General features: G+C 38.0%; 2 long non-coding RNA genes across 2 annotated transcripts; one reads left to right on the top strand and one right to left on the bottom strand.

The window, feature by feature from the left end:
- The first annotated feature begins 5,299 nt into the window (after window positions 1-5,299).
- LOC131198398 (uncharacterized) lies at window positions 5,300-9,995 on the top strand. The gene is made up of 3 exons (XR_009155071.1): window positions 5,300-5,322; window positions 9,357-9,456; window positions 9,852-9,995. It is a non-coding gene; the product is annotated as an uncharacterized LOC131198398 (long non-coding RNA).
- Window positions 9,996-10,996: 1,001 nt separating this feature from the next.
- Window positions 10,997-17,819, bottom strand: LOC131198393 (uncharacterized). Its single transcript, XR_009155070.1, has 3 exons — window positions 17,704-17,819; window positions 14,756-14,809; window positions 10,997-11,442 (listed from the first exon to the last, which is right to left on the bottom strand). It is a non-coding gene; the product is annotated as an uncharacterized LOC131198393 (long non-coding RNA).
- Between the last annotated feature and the right edge of the window lie 46 nt (window positions 17,820-17,865).

Here is a 17,865-nt window from a genome sequence, read left to right as displayed (position 1 = left end):
CCACCGCCCGCAGCCCATCCGAGCTATTAATGGGGCGGAAGCTACGGTGCCCGCTAGACCGGCTACACCCGAACTACGTACAGGACGGGTTCAAAACAAAATCAGATAGAATCCGGGAGTTAAGCATAGGAGACTCAGTATGGGCACATAATTACAGCGACGGCCCAAACTGGAAGAGGGGGATAGTAATAGACAAAACGGGCCCCAAATCTTATCTAGTGGAACTGGACGATGGCAGAGTCTGGAGGCGCCACATAGATCAATTAAGAAACAGATTGAGCGATAAGGCAGAATCAGGCGAAACCAGCCCTGACTATGATTTAATTAACCCCACAGCTGACTGGAGCCGAGAACACACAGAAATCGTAAGCAAAGAACCAAACAGAGACTTATCTGAGTCAGGCGAGGTCCAGCGACACCCTCCGGTCCCTCTAGAGGACAGCAGGCCCGAGCCGGCGAATAATCCAGGGCCGGATGGCCGGGAGGAGGAGCTCAGAGGAACAAAAAGTCCCTCCGGCACGCTCGACTCAACTCCAGAAAGTGAACTGCGCAGGTCCGGGAGAGTCAGGAGACGCCCCACGTACCTGCAGGACTACGTAGAGAAGTAGTATGCAAATATTGGCAAAGTGCCTTCTGGGAGGGAAGGAGTGTAATGTATTACTGTAAGTTTTGGCGGGAGTTTTAGGCGGGAAATATCTCGTCTCTGATTGGATGCAGCCTCAGGCTGAAGTGTATATAAGGAGAGGTTTTTCTCCAGAGTTTTGCTGGGTCACCAATTATTAAAGAGCTGTTGTCACTAACCTGGTCTCCTGCCTCGTCAATACCCAAACTTAACAGTCACCATGATACAAATAGATGTTGAGACCCTAGAAAGAGTGCAGAGAAGAGCACAAAGATGATAAGGGGATTGTAGGCTAAAACATATGAAGAACAGCTGCAGAAACTGGGTAGTTTCTTTAACAAAGAGAAGGACTGGGGTTGACATAATAGCAGCCTTCCAATATCTAAGGGACTGCCACAGAGAAGAAGACGTCAACCTATTCATTAAAGTACTGAAAAGCAGGACAAGAGGTTATGGATGGAAACTTATCAAAGAGAGAGCTAACCTAGAACTAAAGAAAAATTTGCTGATTTCTGACAATTAGTCAGTGGAACATTTTGCCTTCAAAAGTTGTGAATGCTCTCCATCACTGGAGGTTTTTAAAAAGAGATTGGACAGTTGTCTGGAATGGTATAGGATCTCCTGCTTGAGTAGGAGGTTAGACTAGAAGACCTTCAAGTTCCTTCCAACTCTGTAATTCTGTTAATCTTTTTATAAAATAAAAAGATGGGCAAGGAGGAAGAGAATTTGCAGCGTGTCACCTCTGTGCATGCGCCCGGCCTTCCGCACATGCACTTTGCTTGTGTGCGTGCCTTCCGGGCTTGCACCTGGCCTCAAAAACGTGCCTAAATATGACAGCATAGAGCTGGGGCAGGTGGGCCACCCGCGATTTCCGCTACTGGTTTGCTTGAATCAGGCTGAACTAGCTGAATACCACCTCTGAATACAGGTGATTAGTAACTGATTCTACTACACCATAGTCAGTGATAAAAGCTCATTGACTACTCTTTCTCACCCTACCTTATTTCAGTGGTTGTTGTCACACTTCTGAACTAAAGATGTAATATAAGTCAAACAAACAACTGAGACTGAATCAGTTATGGAAGTCAGTAGTGTGGGAATATTATATGGGAAAAAGGAAAGGAAAATCAGAACATATTACTTCACTATGCTTGATCAAGCAGAACTACCCAGTTCCTCATATTCCACAAAAAGCAGATGACTTACAATTCAAGAAAGGAAACGTCCATTATTTCTGTGAAATATATCCTTGTGATTTCTCAATACCTTATGATGGGAATTGTAATACAGAAAGTCAAATAATTTTAAAGTCCTCCTGAGCATCAATGAGCTCTTCATCCAATTCACAGAATCCAAGAACAGAGCAGTAAATGCAGAACATTTTTTAAATGCAGCACCATTTGCCATTTTCTGTGAACAATACCCTTCATAAACTGGCAAACATGCTGTTTCCAAATAGTTGAAACAGGTAACAAACTTGCATGTGCACAAAGCGCAAAACTGTATCCATGTCATGGGAAAAAAGAGACTTCCAATATACAGTAGCTGTGCTCAGAAAGCTAAGTTGATTTGCTTGGAACATCATATAGGTGGCAAGTTCTGCACTGCATTTGTCATTCTTAAACATTCTCAGAAAGATTCAATCGCATGGTGTAGTTACCCAGAGGAAATCATTTGGATTATGAAAATATTGGAAATCAGAAATATATCTCTGATTTGAGACAGCATAGAAATGTATAATATTTTCATCTAAATAATGCCTCCATAATGATTGGAAAGTCAGGTTAGGAGAAAAATATGTCAACATACCGTATTTTTCAGAGTATAAGACATATCTCCCCCCCCCCAAAAGGGGATGAAAATTTGGGTGCATCTTATACACTGAATTGGCCCCCACCCTTTGGCCTCTGCTTCCCAGCAATTTACCTCCTTGCAGCAAGTAGCAAAAAGAAACAGCCCATTTCAGCTTCAGCACAGCCTAATTAGCACAAGTTGATTGTCCCTGACTCTCAGCTGTTCCAGGCTGCAGGGATTGCTGTTGCCTATTGCTACACGGGCCTCTGCTGCTTGCTGCAAGGAGGTAAATTGCTGGGAGCAGAACTTTTTTTTTTTTTTTTGGTGCTAATCAAGCTATGCTGAAAACAAAAATGAAAGTAAAGCAGGCTATTTACTGTTTGCTGCAAGGAGGCAAAATTTCTGGGACGCAGAGACAGATTTCTTTTTCTTGTTTTCCTCACCAAAAAAGGTAGGTGCATCTTATAGTCCGGAGTGTTTTATACTCCAAAAAATAAAGTAAATTTCCCTAGTCTCAGGCCTACCTTCTCCACACCTCAACAATGAAGCCGGACGGTTTTGTCCCATTTACACAATTTAATGTGATTGTGTTTCAGGGGAGTGATTGGTGTATTCTGTGCCATCTTTTCCCCTCCCAACAAGCCTCACTGCTGAATAGAAAAGTCAGCTACTGAATACTCAGAATACTCTGAATGTATGGTATGGAAAATTCTGAAGGTAACTAAGTTCCCCCTTCCAGAGAAGCTAAGAAGTTTGCCTTGTGACTATTTATTTTCTTTAAGAGCAATATACTTTTAGGAAACGAAATAAAACCCATGACGTTTGCTTAACATGGACGGAGTCCGATGGACGTGCACTCCAACTTAGAGATGTGTTCAGGAAAGAACTAAAGGTTTTGAATCCCGTTTAGAAAAACTTTGCCAAGCCTGAGTATTTTCAGATACTCAGGGAGGTAGTGCTCCCTGGCTGTAGAAGTAGAAATCTTGTTGGGTGGGCTTCTTGGGAAATCAAGCTGTCTGGAGGAAGTGGGAAGAGAAGGGTGAAAGATCAGTCAATCATCTGACATGCAATCAAACATCTATAACAAAAATCAGGGGGTTAGTTTGCCTGACAATGATTAGAAATGTATTTTCTTTTTGGCTTATCTTCTTCTCCCCATATTCAAGTTTTATAGATTGCTGGAAGGAAATAAAATTTAACAGTTACCTCTTGTTACCTTGATGAACGTATCTTTTCTTTTATGTACCTTGATGAACGTATCTTTTCTTTTATGTACACTGAGAGCATATGCACCAAGACAAATTCCTTGTGTGTCCAATCACACTTGGCCAATAAAATTCTATTCTATTCTATTCTATTAAACTGAGGATACCCATCCCACAGGAAAATCTGAAAAAACTGAAAATTGAGTAGTGTCGGAAAAATCAGAACTTATTATTCATAAGCACCACTATATTTCTGATATAGTGAGAAAGTTTTGTACATTTGTATCGCTTTGCATTTGTCACTGTTAAATTTCATTCTATTGTTTTCAGCCCATTATTTAAAAAAAGTTTGAATTTTATTTATGTATTCCAGGATATTGTTTATTCCACCCAATTTGTGTCATATCTCCTGCATAGTCTGGAATCTTCTGATGATCTTGTATCAAGTATAAATTTCATCAGCATTTCTTTGGTTCCCTTGTTCAAGATGCTATTAAATTTTTTGAGGAAAATAGGCCCTAGAATTAAAATGAAGGTTTCCACTTGATACTTTCCTTCCCTATGATAAGGAACCATTAATTAGTACTCTTTAAGTAGAGTTTATATGACAGTTAGGTATCCTCTTAATAATCATGAGATCCAAGTAATGTTTAATTAGTGTGCTAATCAAAATGCCATGGGTACCATTTTTCATTTGTACAATTCCTATAACATTTTCCATCTTCTTTCTTATCATCAAAAATCAGTTGAAAAAAGGAATAGATATTATAGCACTTCCTTATTGGAAATGTTAGAAGCCATTTGGACAATTTTTTAGTAGAATCAAGTACATGGATGAATAACCTCTCGTTTATTATTTGAATATTTTACGAAACTTGGGCTTGGAGAAAAACTGTTCTTAGAGCACCAAACACTGCTTCATCCTGTTAGCTTTCAATCCTTATGGAGACATAATTCTTTATTGGTTTATGGGAGTTTACAACCACCTTGTCAATTGCTATATAGAGGTAGGTCTTGATTAATGTAATTAATGAATCCCACGATATGATTGCATTATTCAAATTCATACAATTCAAATTGATATTTGTCTGCAGAGAATATACTAATTGGTTCTAGTTCAATGGACATATGCAAGAAAAAAAATAAACATAATATTTATATGTATATTAATGAAATATGACATTAAAGAACAAGAATATGCTTATAATTTAAATTGTTGGTTTACAATCACAGTGTAGTTATAGAAAGCAACATTAAAAAAAACTAGATTAAGGCATTTCAATAGCTTGCCCTATTTTACTGCCCTATTTTATGTATTTATTGTTCAAATACATCTTTTGCTCTAGAAATAAAAACAACAACATTTCCTCCATTTGCTGAAATGATACATAATGTTCCCTACCTTTTGGATTATAAATAAAGATTAAATATAGAACATTAAAATGAGCAAATCCTCTGGTGCAGGCAGCCAGGGAGGGACTTATTTAAAGCCTTGCCTGGAATGTCACAAATGATGATGTCACAGGGCTGCTCTCTGAAAGTTCTATTCTGCATCCATTGGAGGCCAAACTGAGACTAGTGGCAGAAGCTGGTGGCTGCTCTTGAAGGGTGGGATATATTTTTATAAATACCACAAAGACTCCAATTTCATCTTGCTGGGGAACAGCCTATTTTTATAGATTCATCACCAGGAAAAATCAGGTAAAGTTTCATGTTTATTGATTTTATTAATTAAACAAATGTATATAGCTGTCCAACTGTATTAAACTAATTTATATAGCTGTCCAACTCACTCATAGGTCACTCCTATATGATATTACCCGCTGTATTTAATTGCTTTTGATGGTGCTCCTTAGGTATTGTCCAAATGTGTTACAGGATTTTCAGACATTTTAGATTACATGTGCCTTCATTATAAGATGGCATAGTTGGCCTTGATGATTGGGGTGATGAGAATTATATTCAACAGTAATGTTGAATATTTCGTGCCCATCCATCAAATTCTTTCTTTAATGATATAGAGTGGAAGAGAGGTGACCATATGTTCTGCTTTCCATCTCTGTTCTGCTATTGCTGTGCTCTTGAATTAAAATTGGAACAACTAAAAGCTACTCTATGAAGCCTTTTGATATATAATGATAGATGGAATAATATAAATTGCTGCTTGTGACTCGTGTCTCTCTCTTTTTTCACTGCCTTTTATCTGGGTTTTGTCAGTTAATTGTTTTTTTAAAGTTTGCTGGTGTTTAATAAATAAACCTTAAGCTATATTTTTTCCCAGCTGAACTGAGTGGCATGTATGATATGGATATAGGGAATGACTACTGTTTGTTGGGTGCCAATCAAACTGGAAATTACCCACAATTTCCCAACTTTTAGAAACTATTCAATCAGTGAAATCTGCCGAGAAGCTTTTTTTTTTGGGCGGGGGAGCTACCAAATTCACTGGAATGTATTAATGAATAGTGATAAATAAGATTTGGCTATACATACACCAAACATGGAAAAGAGGTAGAAAGGAGATACAAGAAAAGAAAGTTTGCCATATGTGAGATGAGTTGCTTTTTATTTTTCAATAAATTGTGGACACTTTCCCACTTAATTAAAAGTAGTCAGTCACTCATTTGTTCTAGAATGTTTACTCCCTGTTTTCCTACTTTCGAATACCTGAAAAAATATACTTTTGAATCTCTCCAGAACTATATATTTCTATTTTCCTGAATCAAGCTTTACTTTATTTCATTGGCAGATGTATATTCATATCCATATATTTGTAATATGCTTCAGTCTAAGTAATCCGGAAGCCAGCTGAGATTTTCCTACTAAGCCACTTTGTTGAAACAAGTTCCCCCAAGCAAGCTCTGGCCTCATGAGTGATATTTCCTTTGAAAATATGCTAAAATACCCCCAGAACTAAAGGCAACAAAAACCTCTGTATATTGAAGCCAGTCTTTCCCAGCCTGGTGTGCTTGAGAGGACTTCAAACCAGGGGTGAAATGCTCCTGGTTCAGACCGGATCATGTGATCCGGTAGCGATTGGGGCAGGTAGTTTGGAGAACCGGTAGCAAAAATCCCTGCCCCCTCCCCCAATGCCCATCCCTTGCTGTTCCTCCTCTCTGTCCCTGAAGCTCTCAGTGGTGATATAGCTGCAAATGGCCTTAAATGACTGCCGTGGCATTTCAAAAGACCGCACTATAGCTGATCAGTGCTGTAGGCAGCTAGTAGACCAGTGCCTCTATTTTTAAAGAAGATAGACCTGTGCCTGCCAAAAAAAGGCACTTGGTAGACCGGGGCCTCTCAGTAAAAGGCAACTGGTAGACTGGGGCCTCTATTTTTAAAGAAGGTAGACGGGGGCCTCCCAAGTTTTGTATACTTTATTATTTTTATTATTTATTATTATTGACCATACCCATTCAGTCACCTGACTACCAAGCCACACCCACCAATTAAGCCACGCCCACAGAACCGGTAGGGAAAATTTTTAGATTTCACTCCTGCTTCAAACCCCATTCTTAAAGGCTGTATTGGCTGGGAATTCTGTGGGTTGAAGTTCAACACATACAGAGAGAGCATTGAGTTAAGCCATGAATAGCATGATGCAGCTTCTAAAGCAGGGGTCTCCAACCTTGGCAACTTTTAAGACTTGTAGACTTCAAATTCCTCAGCCAGCTCAGTTGCCAGCTCAATTGCTCAATTGGCCATTTCACTTTTTTTTGGTATGGATTTGATAAAAAGGAACTTTTTGCATGATAACATTAAATTAGGGTAGAGAACTTGTGGTTTTCCAAATGTTCCCGAATTAGAGAATACTTTGGCAACTTAAGGACTACTATAGCCAGTGGTAAAGAATGCTGGGAGTTGTCTTTCATCAACAGGACCATGGATTAAATAATCAAATGCTAATCAGGTAGTTGTTGTAATCATATTGAAGATATAATTGCATTGACCAATTTCAAAGTAGACCTCAGGTACCATACTTACATATAAGTTTTTGAACATCCCGGTTTTCATTAGACTGTGACTTTCAGTAATGCATCAGTAGTACCTGTATCAGTTATTTGTAAGCTGCACATCCTCAACCATGGTTTTCTCTACCCTATGGCAGTTGCAGCTGCTTAATTCCAAAATTATCATAACCAACCACATGTTGTTATTTAACAATATATTACTCATACCAAACTGAAGGTTGGTATATGCAGCCATCAAAAATAAAACTGGCATTTTGCTTCTTGTGCTGAAGACCAAGATAATTTCCCTCATATTTTCATATATGGATAACGGAGGTTACATTTTTCTTCAGAAGTGGTGATAGAACATATCCCTCCCCAATATGGTAAAGTTTCACTTAGGGGCACTGAGAAGGAAGTAAATATTACTCAGCCTTCTGATACTTTATTGCTTCTTACTCCTGTTCTACACCATGAAAAAGAGTTCATTTGCAAGGCTTTACTTTAAATAATGCAAATGTGACCAGCAGCAGGCAAGTGTGCAATCACACACACAGTTTTTAGCAGTCCCCAAAACTCCTGAAAACTTACCTGTAAAGAATTTCCAGTATCCATAGTTGAATGTATTTGTTAGACATGTCATTGGAACACAGTCCAAAATTATCAGCATTGTGAATAGATTGTCAGCCATGGCTCAAAGTCAACTAGCAGCTGTTCTTAAATAGAGTTCAATTTGGTGGATTTAATTAAAGCTGGGAACATACAGTATCTGACATGTAAAGACAAATGGTAAAAACACTGTTGCTATGCATTCTGTTGCATATAGGATGTTCTGGGGGTTAGGTGGTTTTTCCAGTTCCAATTCATTATCTTTGGATGTGGGGGGGATATGAAGGGGCAAGAGGGGAACAACTGTTCCTGGTGATTGTTGGGTTGATCAGCCTTAGATGATTAGGTGCTTGAAGCTTCCTCAATCTAAAATCAGTCTAACATCAATACCTGGGAAGATCCTGGAAAATATAATCAAAAAACAGATCTGCGAACAAGTAGAAACATGTAGCCAGCACAGGTTTGTTAAAAACAGATCATGCCAAACCAATCTTATTTCATTATTTGATAAAGTCACTAAATTAGTAGACTAGTGAAATGCTGTGGACATAGTATACTTAGATTTCAGTAAGGCATTTGACAAAATAGACCACAATCTACTTTATGGTAAGCTAGACAAATGTGAAATAGATAACATCATCACCAGATGGATTTGTAGCTGGCTGAAAACCCATACTCATTGTGTAGTCCTTAATGGTACTATATTCACATGGAGAGAAGTAAGCAGTGGGGTACCACAAGGCTCCATCTTAGGCCCAGTACTCCAACTCCCCTAAGTCAGAGTTGACTGAGTCCTTTCTCTGTAGTCCAACTGAGACAGCAAGACAGTTATGGGTTGAAATAGGGCTGTTATTGAAGAATCCTGAATCCAGCAGAGGAGGAGACCATGAGAAAGAAACTCAGAGTAACTCTGCCATAATTATGAGTTATTTGGCAGATCTACTTGGATAGGGTTTTAAGATTCTGTTACACTTTTCCACTAGCAATAAAGATTTTTTCAGAAATCGATGTTTCATGAGAAAGTACAGTGAGAAAATCCCAGACTATCCATTTGGTTGCAAACAAACAAAAAAAACAAATCAAACTCAGCCTGAGGAAAGTTCTTAAAATACAAATAATGTAGTGAAATGTTTTATCTCTATTGGGTCCTTATATTGTTTTAATTTTTCTTTTCTCTAGTGACATACCAATCCCAGTTATTCCTCAGTCAGCATGAAGATTTTTTATGTTTTTCTACTTATCTTTTTCTTGTTCCATTCAGTGTACCTGGACAAATCAGGTAAGAATGCCAATATTTCTCAGATATTTCCTTTTGGAGACATTTCCTTTTTCATTATTTTATCTACTGACTTGTGTTTTATGACAGTTAAAAAAACAGGAATGATTATTTCCAAGTTTTAATTTGTTTTAATTTTATTTGCCATCTATTCTGTGCCTAGTATGTGTGGGATTCATTCTGTAGACTGTAAAAATGCATGTTTGCATTAGAAGGCAATCAAAATTATTTTTTTCCCATTTTTAACTCTCAGGTTTTATTTAGATGAAATATTTAGATAATTTGTTCTAATTAAACAATTGTTCAATGCGATTTCACTCTAAATTCTAAACTGAGTATTTCTCAGTGAAATTTCTGTACAATTTCTAACCAGTTACATACACATTTTCTTTCCATAGGAATTGTTTCCAGGAGATGTATATAAGACTAGAACTTTAAACTGTAATTGTAATTGTAACGAACCATAGTTGTGTAAAGCTATATCACTTATCCTAGAAAATGGTTAGAGGCAGATGATGAAGAAAATACAGTGTGACAATTGGAAGAAATATTCAAGAGCAACATACAGTCCAAGCTTCATGTGTGAACGTGTATTATTCTTTGCTCAGTTCACTGAACTGAATGTGGAAGCTGTTACATTAAAAAAAACCAACAATATTTGAACTGTTAGGTAATACCAAAGATTCTTAGTAGGGAGTCTTCAAGTTACAACTATAATTGATGGTAGAATGCAGTATTGCAGGCTAACTCTGCCCCCTGGAGTTCAATCCTGACTGGCTCAAGGTTGACTCAGCCTTCCATCCTTCTAAGGTCAATAAAATGAGGATGCAGATTGTTAGAGGCAATATACCGATGTTATAAACCGCTCAGAGAGTGCTGCAAAGCACTATGGAGTGGTATATAAGTCTAAGTGCTATTGCTATAATTGAGCCTGGCAATCAATAAAGCGGTTGAAAAATGAATTCCTCAACCATAGAATGAATGTCATGGTTGTTCAGTGAATCCATCATTTGCTAAGGGGTGGGTTTTACTGGAAACTGGAAGTAAACACCAGTTTCTGGCAAACCATCATAAATTACGGGCATGTGACTTCTGGCTGCTACAAACGACTACAAGTGCGGAGTGGTTGCCAAGCATCCAAAATACGGCCATGTGACTGCAGGGAGGGGCAGTGTCATAATTTTGAAACTGGATTAATATTAATACCTTTGGGGGGAGGAGTCTGTTGTAACTTTGAGGGGTCGTTAAACAATGGGTGCTAAGTCAAGGACTACCTGTAGTGATTTCTGTACAGGTAAGGAAACTGCAAATGGAAACCAATTATACATATAATTTGTATTCATACAAATGGTGCTCCATTACAAAGTATTGGACATGAAGATGTATAGAACATGGCTATGTACTCTAAAACTAACTGCATCATTCTGTGATAAAATAAAATTATATGGACTTCCCAATGCAATCAATTACTAGATATTACAAATAATTGGTAATATCAGTCAGAATGAAAATGTTAATTAATTTCTGCATATTATTTTCTGGTTTTGTCTATATTTGATAGTTGCAAGGGTATTGGCTTACTAATTTTTTTTAAATCCTTCCTTACATTTTTTTTCTTACTTAGAAATCTAATTATTAATCTTCTTTATCAGTGTACATATATGCATATGTATTCTCAAGTTTCATAACATCTCTTCTGCATAGGAGCGCTAGAAAAATTAATTCAGATGTACATTCCTGTTAAGCAGTTCCTTTCTGATTAGCAACAATATCAAAATGTAGAAAAGGATTTAAAAATACTAAGCCAAAGACATTAAAAGCAGGAAATTAGAAAAGGAAATACAAAATTCACAAGTCCTCCTGTTTTCTTTGAAGGCACCGGGCGATGTAGAAGACTAAAGGGGGTTTGCAGACATACCCTCTGCCATCCTGTCGAAGTCTATGTTGGTCGATGCAACAATGGGATGGGGAACTGCTGTGTTGATGATGCTGAAGACATTAGAAAATATAAGCAGTAAGAACTCTGCTGGTCATGGCACCAATGAAAGAAGAATAAGCAGTCTAAAGCAATGCTTGTGATTATGGAAGTAAGCATCAAAGAATAAAAAGAACTGACTGTTTTATGTTGGTGAAATAAATGCCATTCATTGTTATGTACAATTACTACTATTTGTGCTGCATTTGATTGGCTGATTTCTGGAATTTATCATCTGTGTTTCTACCAATAGGTGGCACTCATTTTTCACATCATTTTTCTCCCACATTTTTTCCAAGAGAGGCTGATTATACCAGGGAATAAAATTGTGTTTGATCCCTTTTTCCTTTTGATCAGAGAGTAAACTTTATTGGATAAATTCCAGTATCACATTTCCCTCCCACTTCCTCCACCTTTCTGAGGCTGACTCTTTCTGATGTTGGTAAACTATCAGACAAAGGGCATGGGATGGGATGTCTACCAAGCACCAACTTATTCTGACCAGTCCTGGGGTTAAAACAAAAATGTGATGAGGAAAGAGAAATGAAATCTTAGACTGTAGAGTCTAAGATAGAATTGCCTTTCAGCATTATTTTCCAAATGTAGATACATGGTACATTAGCAGTATATAATAATCCATTTCAGTGGGTGTACAGAGTAATTTACACAGCATGAAGATGCTACTATTTGGGTAATACTCCTCAGATTTCAATTAGATGCATCTAAGAAAGGTTCTGGGAAAAGGTCAGTTTGTTTGGGAACTGGTCCTGGCTTGTAGGTCTTTAAATGTAAGTTATAATATCTCTAGACATAGGATTACTGTAACTCACAGAAATTCTTTTTTTGAATGGCAATTCAGTACAGGGTTTCTTGGAGCTAAAATAATCCTGCATCTACAGATTATAATCATAATAGGGTAAGTAACTCTTATTAAAACAACTAATTGCCTACTAATTGCCGTAACAAATGCTAAACATCAAAAACCTCTAATCTATAATAGCAACATATTCTGCATAAATATTTGAGAATCATATAAGCTATGCCGTTGTATATAAAACTGGGGTTAGTGAAACTATCCTTAAAAAAACTGAAATATTGTAGGTCACTGTTCAGGTTTTGAAATAAGTGGCTTTGAAATGTCTAATCTAGCATGCAAAAGCTCAAAACTCAATCATTTCTCAGATGAAGGTCTGGAGTTTTCATATGTCTCTCCTGGTTTGGTATGTCTTTTAAATCCCTCCTGGATTGGGGCAAATAATGGACCTTGTGAACAGTTTCTTAATATAACAGAGATAAAGGTGGGTTAAGACAGAGGCCGTGAGTTCTAACCATGTTTTGGTCACAAAGCCAGTTGGGTGATCTTGGGCAGTCACTCATTCTCAGCCTTAGCAAGAAGGCAATGACAAACCACAGTCATCCCTGACTCAAAGGCACAAATCAACAAACAAACGAACCAAAATAAACAAAGAAAATAAACAAACAATGTGCTACTCTTCCCAGGAATTGTCAGAGGGTAGTCACCACCGTAAGTAATCATTCCAAAGTAGGATGGCAGGATCTGATGAAGTACTTTAGTGGTATATTTTCCCTCTCTTTTTTGACAATATAGTACAATGATTGCTAACCTTTTCTGGACCGAGTGCCCAAAGTGTGTGCGTGAATGCACTCACATGCGCCCAAACCCCCAAGTGCAATGCGTGTGTGGCCCCATGCATGCACACACACCCCCAAGCAGGCACGCACACCCCTCTGCATGCACAGCAGGGACCCGAAGACTAGCTGACCAATGGGAGGTGCGCATGCTTGCACAGCAGAGCTGAGCTGAAGCGACGGCTTGCATGCCCACAGAGAGGACGCTGGATGCCACCTCTGGCACATGTGCCATAGGTTCACCATCACGGATATAGTTGTTGTTGTTAGTTGCAAAGTCGTGTCCGACCCATCGCGACCCCATGGACAACATTCCTCCCGGCCTTCCTGTCCTCTACCATCCTCTGGAGTCCATTTAAACTCATGCCTACTGCTTCAGTGACTCCATCCAGCCACCTCGTTCTTTGTCGTCCCCTTCTTCTTTTGCCCTCAATCTTTCCCAGCATTAGGCTCTTCTCCAGTGAGTCCTTCCTTCTCATTAGGTGGCCAAAGTATTTCATCTTCAGGATCTGGCCTTCTAAAGAGCAGTCAGGTAAAAGCAATCAAATAAGAGGCTCGAAGGGACTAATTCTCTTGTGATATTTTCCAAATCAATTAAAAAATATGACTTTCCCTCTGGTGAAATCACTGTCACAACCCAGATGTCTAATATGATACAGAAATACAACAGCATTTCAGCTTATTTTAGCTGTATCCTCTATTTCTCTATGGAATTTTAAGACAATGATTTACTATTATTTTGTCTCTTTGGATTAATAAACCAAATGAATGAAAACCGTGGATCTGTTTTTTTCCAATTTTTCTTAAAGAGAGAATTTTTCTGCCTATTTATGCTAGGAATGTGTTTAACTTGAGGATAGAAAATGGGTAAAGTTACAGTTCTAAACATTTTTGTAGCCTGATGTCATAAAATATAGTGGTACTTTTTGCGTGGAAATGTTGGATTCAACTGTAAATACATTAAGCTGCTTTAGCACTGTATCCCAATTGTTTCTTAAAAGTAATTCCTGCAGAAATCAGTGGCGGTAAATGCTGAGAAAGCAGGCTTTATAGCTGGTTGAAGAATTCTCCTGTATTTCTTGATACTTGAGTTTGGAGTTTGGAGTTGCTGTTCTCTCCTTTATCTAGCAGTTGATTTTCTTTCCACAACAGCTCCTGAGCCTTTTGTTATGTCTGCAGTCTTGCATATCTACATATAATTTTGAAAATATAATCCTTTGGGTCCTCTGTTCTCTTTGTCATGTTTCGGGAAATGTAAAAGACTATCAATGGTAAAATGTCTCTATTGAAGCAAGTTTTGAAAGACAAACTCCCCCAATTCCATGTAGGAGCAGGCTGACACGTAATAGACCAGGAATGTTGAATGTAACTCAGCCCAACAGATTGTTTCAGTCTCTTCCTTTTTGCTGAATCACATAAGCTTTAGGGACTTAAAACATATGTGCATTTCCAAGGAAGATTAAAAAAAAAATAATTCTAGAACTTCAGATGTTTTTGGGAAAACATTAAGAGAAAGAAACACACTCACAAAACAGCAACTAATTTCTGCCAGTCCCATGACAGAGAAAGCTAATCCAGCATTAGTTCCTTTTATGGAAAATGGAAGTTAAGTGATAGCAATATAGCAAGCTCAGCTGTTCCATTGTCAGAATGTAAATCTAGGATCTGGGGAGGTACCTTAATTCTCTCTCTGCTTGTTCAATTATGCCTTCCAAATTACTTTGGAAACACCTAGATTCAAAATCAAGACAAGGAAATAATAGATATTTAAAAGCTGTATTAATAAAAAATAATGAAAATCATTTGTTCTTCTATTAGTTGCTCTGACGCACAAGCTTGGATTTCTGAAATCATAATAGTCACCAAAATGGAATTCAGGACAATCATGACATCTGAACCACACCGTTGATTAAAGTGTGATTAAGGTAAAACATCTTTAGACAACTGGCCATAGAGACAGGAGGCAGAGTGGCAACCAAATTCCAACCACAGTATCTTCATCTGCTTTTTTTATTTGTGTGGTTATGCAGAGAAAAAACAAGAGCACCAAGGATGTGAACCTCAGTCTTCCCTCCCTCCAATTATTTTTTTAAAAAAATTATAAATCTTTAAAAGGGAAAAAAATATTCAAAAAGCATTGGTCAAGTCATGAGCAACTGCAAAGCCACTGAGATGTCTGCCAACCTTGATCTGCCACCATATGCCATTCCAGTGTCACATTTCCCTCCCACTTCCTCCACCTTTTGCCTGGCATGGCACAAATGTACAAAGAAATTAAGTTTTTTTTTAAAAAACAACAACGTACTGCTGAATAAATATTTAAGGACTGCACTGCACTCTGCACACATTAAGGAAGCCTCAATGCAGAGTGGAATTTAAATCTCAGAAAACTTTTCAAAAAAACTCACTACATATTAGACAGGTGTAAACTGCCCATTTCTAAATTTAGTAATTTCCTCCTGCCATGAAACTGTAAGAGAGTTCAAACTATAGTTTCACTTTCATTAGAAGAGAATATCTAAACTATGATTTGGACTGCAAGGAGATTGGTTTATTTGTCTGCTTTTGTTTATACCCTGTACTTTATTTAAGAGTTCAAGCCATTGTATATTCCCTCCTCCTATTTTGGGCCCCCTGAAAGAGAGTAACTGCCGCAGGACAAATCATCATAATAAATAGGTTAAAAGATACATACATCAAACATTTAACTCTGCAGACCCCTCACATCCTGGACATAAACTGTTTCAACTCCTACCCTCAAAATGATGCTATAGAGCATTGCACACCAGAACCCCTTCATCATATCAAATTGATATAGTTGATGCATATTTTTATACATATATGTATATTTTCTTCAAAATATGTTTTATCTATGACAATTGTTTGTGTATTCTGTTGTGACAAAAGAAATAAAAAAAAAAGAACAACTAGATACGAGAACAGTTTTTTCCCCGAACTCCATCACTCTGCTAAACAAATAATACCCTCAACTATTTACTAAATCTGCACTACTATTAATCTTCTCATCATTCCTATCACCCATCTCCTCCCACTTATGACTGTATGACTGTAACCTTGTTGCTGGTATCCTTATGATTTATATTGACTGTTTCCTAATATGATTTGATTACTTACTTGTTCCCTATGACTATCATTAAGTGTTGTACCTTATGATTCTTGATGAATGTATCTTGTCTTTTTATGTACACTGAGAGCGTATGCACCAAGACAAATTCCTTGTGTGTCCAATCACACTTGGCCAATAAAGAATTCTGTTCTATTGACAAGACTCATGTAAGCCACCCTGATTTTTTTTCAGAAGATGGAATTACAGACCTTGTTTAACAACCACAGGGACCAACTATTCTGTCGCTAAGTGACACAGTCAATGAGACATCATGTGACTTCGATGGTCATTTCTACCGCCACCTTTATGCAAATTATCATTAAGTGAGATGTCATATTATTGTGACTTGCGAATTTACTGCCAGCTTTGCCATTGACTCTGCTTGTTAGAAGCCCCTTATGAAGTAGGCAAATAGAAATCATGTGACTGCACAGATGCTGAAAAAGTCATAAATCCAAGGACTGGTCATAAAGTTTCTTTTTCCAGCACCATTATAAATTTGAATGGTCACTAAGCAAGTTGATTGGTAAGTGAAGTTTATCCTTATAGTGCAAAATTAACTTTATGAATTCTTAATGATATTCTGTGTTTTTTTGCTTGTCTCTATTCAAAGGTGATCCTGTTTTCATCCCTCTCCTTAGTTTCAAGATTTCCCCCTTATTTGCTGTCTTGAGCAGAGAGCAGCATGACTAACAGTGCTTAACTCAAGAATTATTAGGAGCAGAGATATTATAGAAGGCTCTATTGAAGGTAGGCAGATAACAGTAACCGAGTTAGAAGGGACCTTGGAGGTCATCTAGTCCAACCCCCTGTTCACGCGGGAGACCTATACTAGAGATTCGAACCGCCAACCTTTCTGATCAACAAGCTCAGAGTCTTAACCACTGAGCCATGTAGCTAGGGTGTTGTTACACTATTACAGTGGTTGTAATAGTGTAACAACAGAACAAGGAAAAAATAATAATTCAGATATTTGTTGTATGTGTGCTCATTACTACCTTTAAAAGAAAGCCCTTTCCTTTTAACAAATAAGTTATATCGGTTTTCGACATGGGAAGCTAACTCCTAAGGCCCTATCTGTGTGGCACATTATCTGGCTGATTAGCCTTTTTTACTTACATTTATTTATGACATATATAAGCCACTCAATTTGCTATCCAGAGCAACTTGGATAGTTATGGGGAAGATCTCTATACAGTAAAAATAGCTTATTTATCTATGTTTTATTAAGGTAGTTTGAGGTAAAGTTAACAGACACCCCAAGAAGTTTTTTTTAAAAAAAACAGGGCGACAACGGGAAAATATGTATAGTTCACTTTGGGGAGGCACACTAATCATGTACATTTGGAAATAAGCTCGACGACAATTAACTGCAGTATAAAACCTGAGTAGAATTGGACTGTCTCCCTACACACCCAAATCTCAGACACTGAAACTTTTGAATCCCCTTTTTTGTTTTCACCATGCACCCCTAACGAGCTGCTATGTCAACAGCTACCGTCCAGTAGAGTCTAGATGGAACTGCGGGTTCTTTTAACCGTGGTCAGAGATTCCCCGTCCACCAAGCTTGCTCGCCTCCCCGGCAGTAGGAACTCTCCCGGGAAGGATGGTGCCACGAAAGTAGGCTGGGCTTCAGCAGGGGAGGTCCTGGTCTGGGAGA

The sequence above is a fragment of the Ahaetulla prasina genome, chromosome 1 (genome assembly GCF_028640845.1).
Source record: "Ahaetulla prasina isolate Xishuangbanna chromosome 1, ASM2864084v1, whole genome shotgun sequence".
Taxonomy (NCBI): domain Eukaryota; kingdom Metazoa; phylum Chordata; class Lepidosauria; order Squamata; family Colubridae; genus Ahaetulla; species Ahaetulla prasina.
The sequence above is the reverse complement of the archived record's forward strand: the minus strand, read 5'-3'. Positions and strand labels throughout refer to the sequence as shown.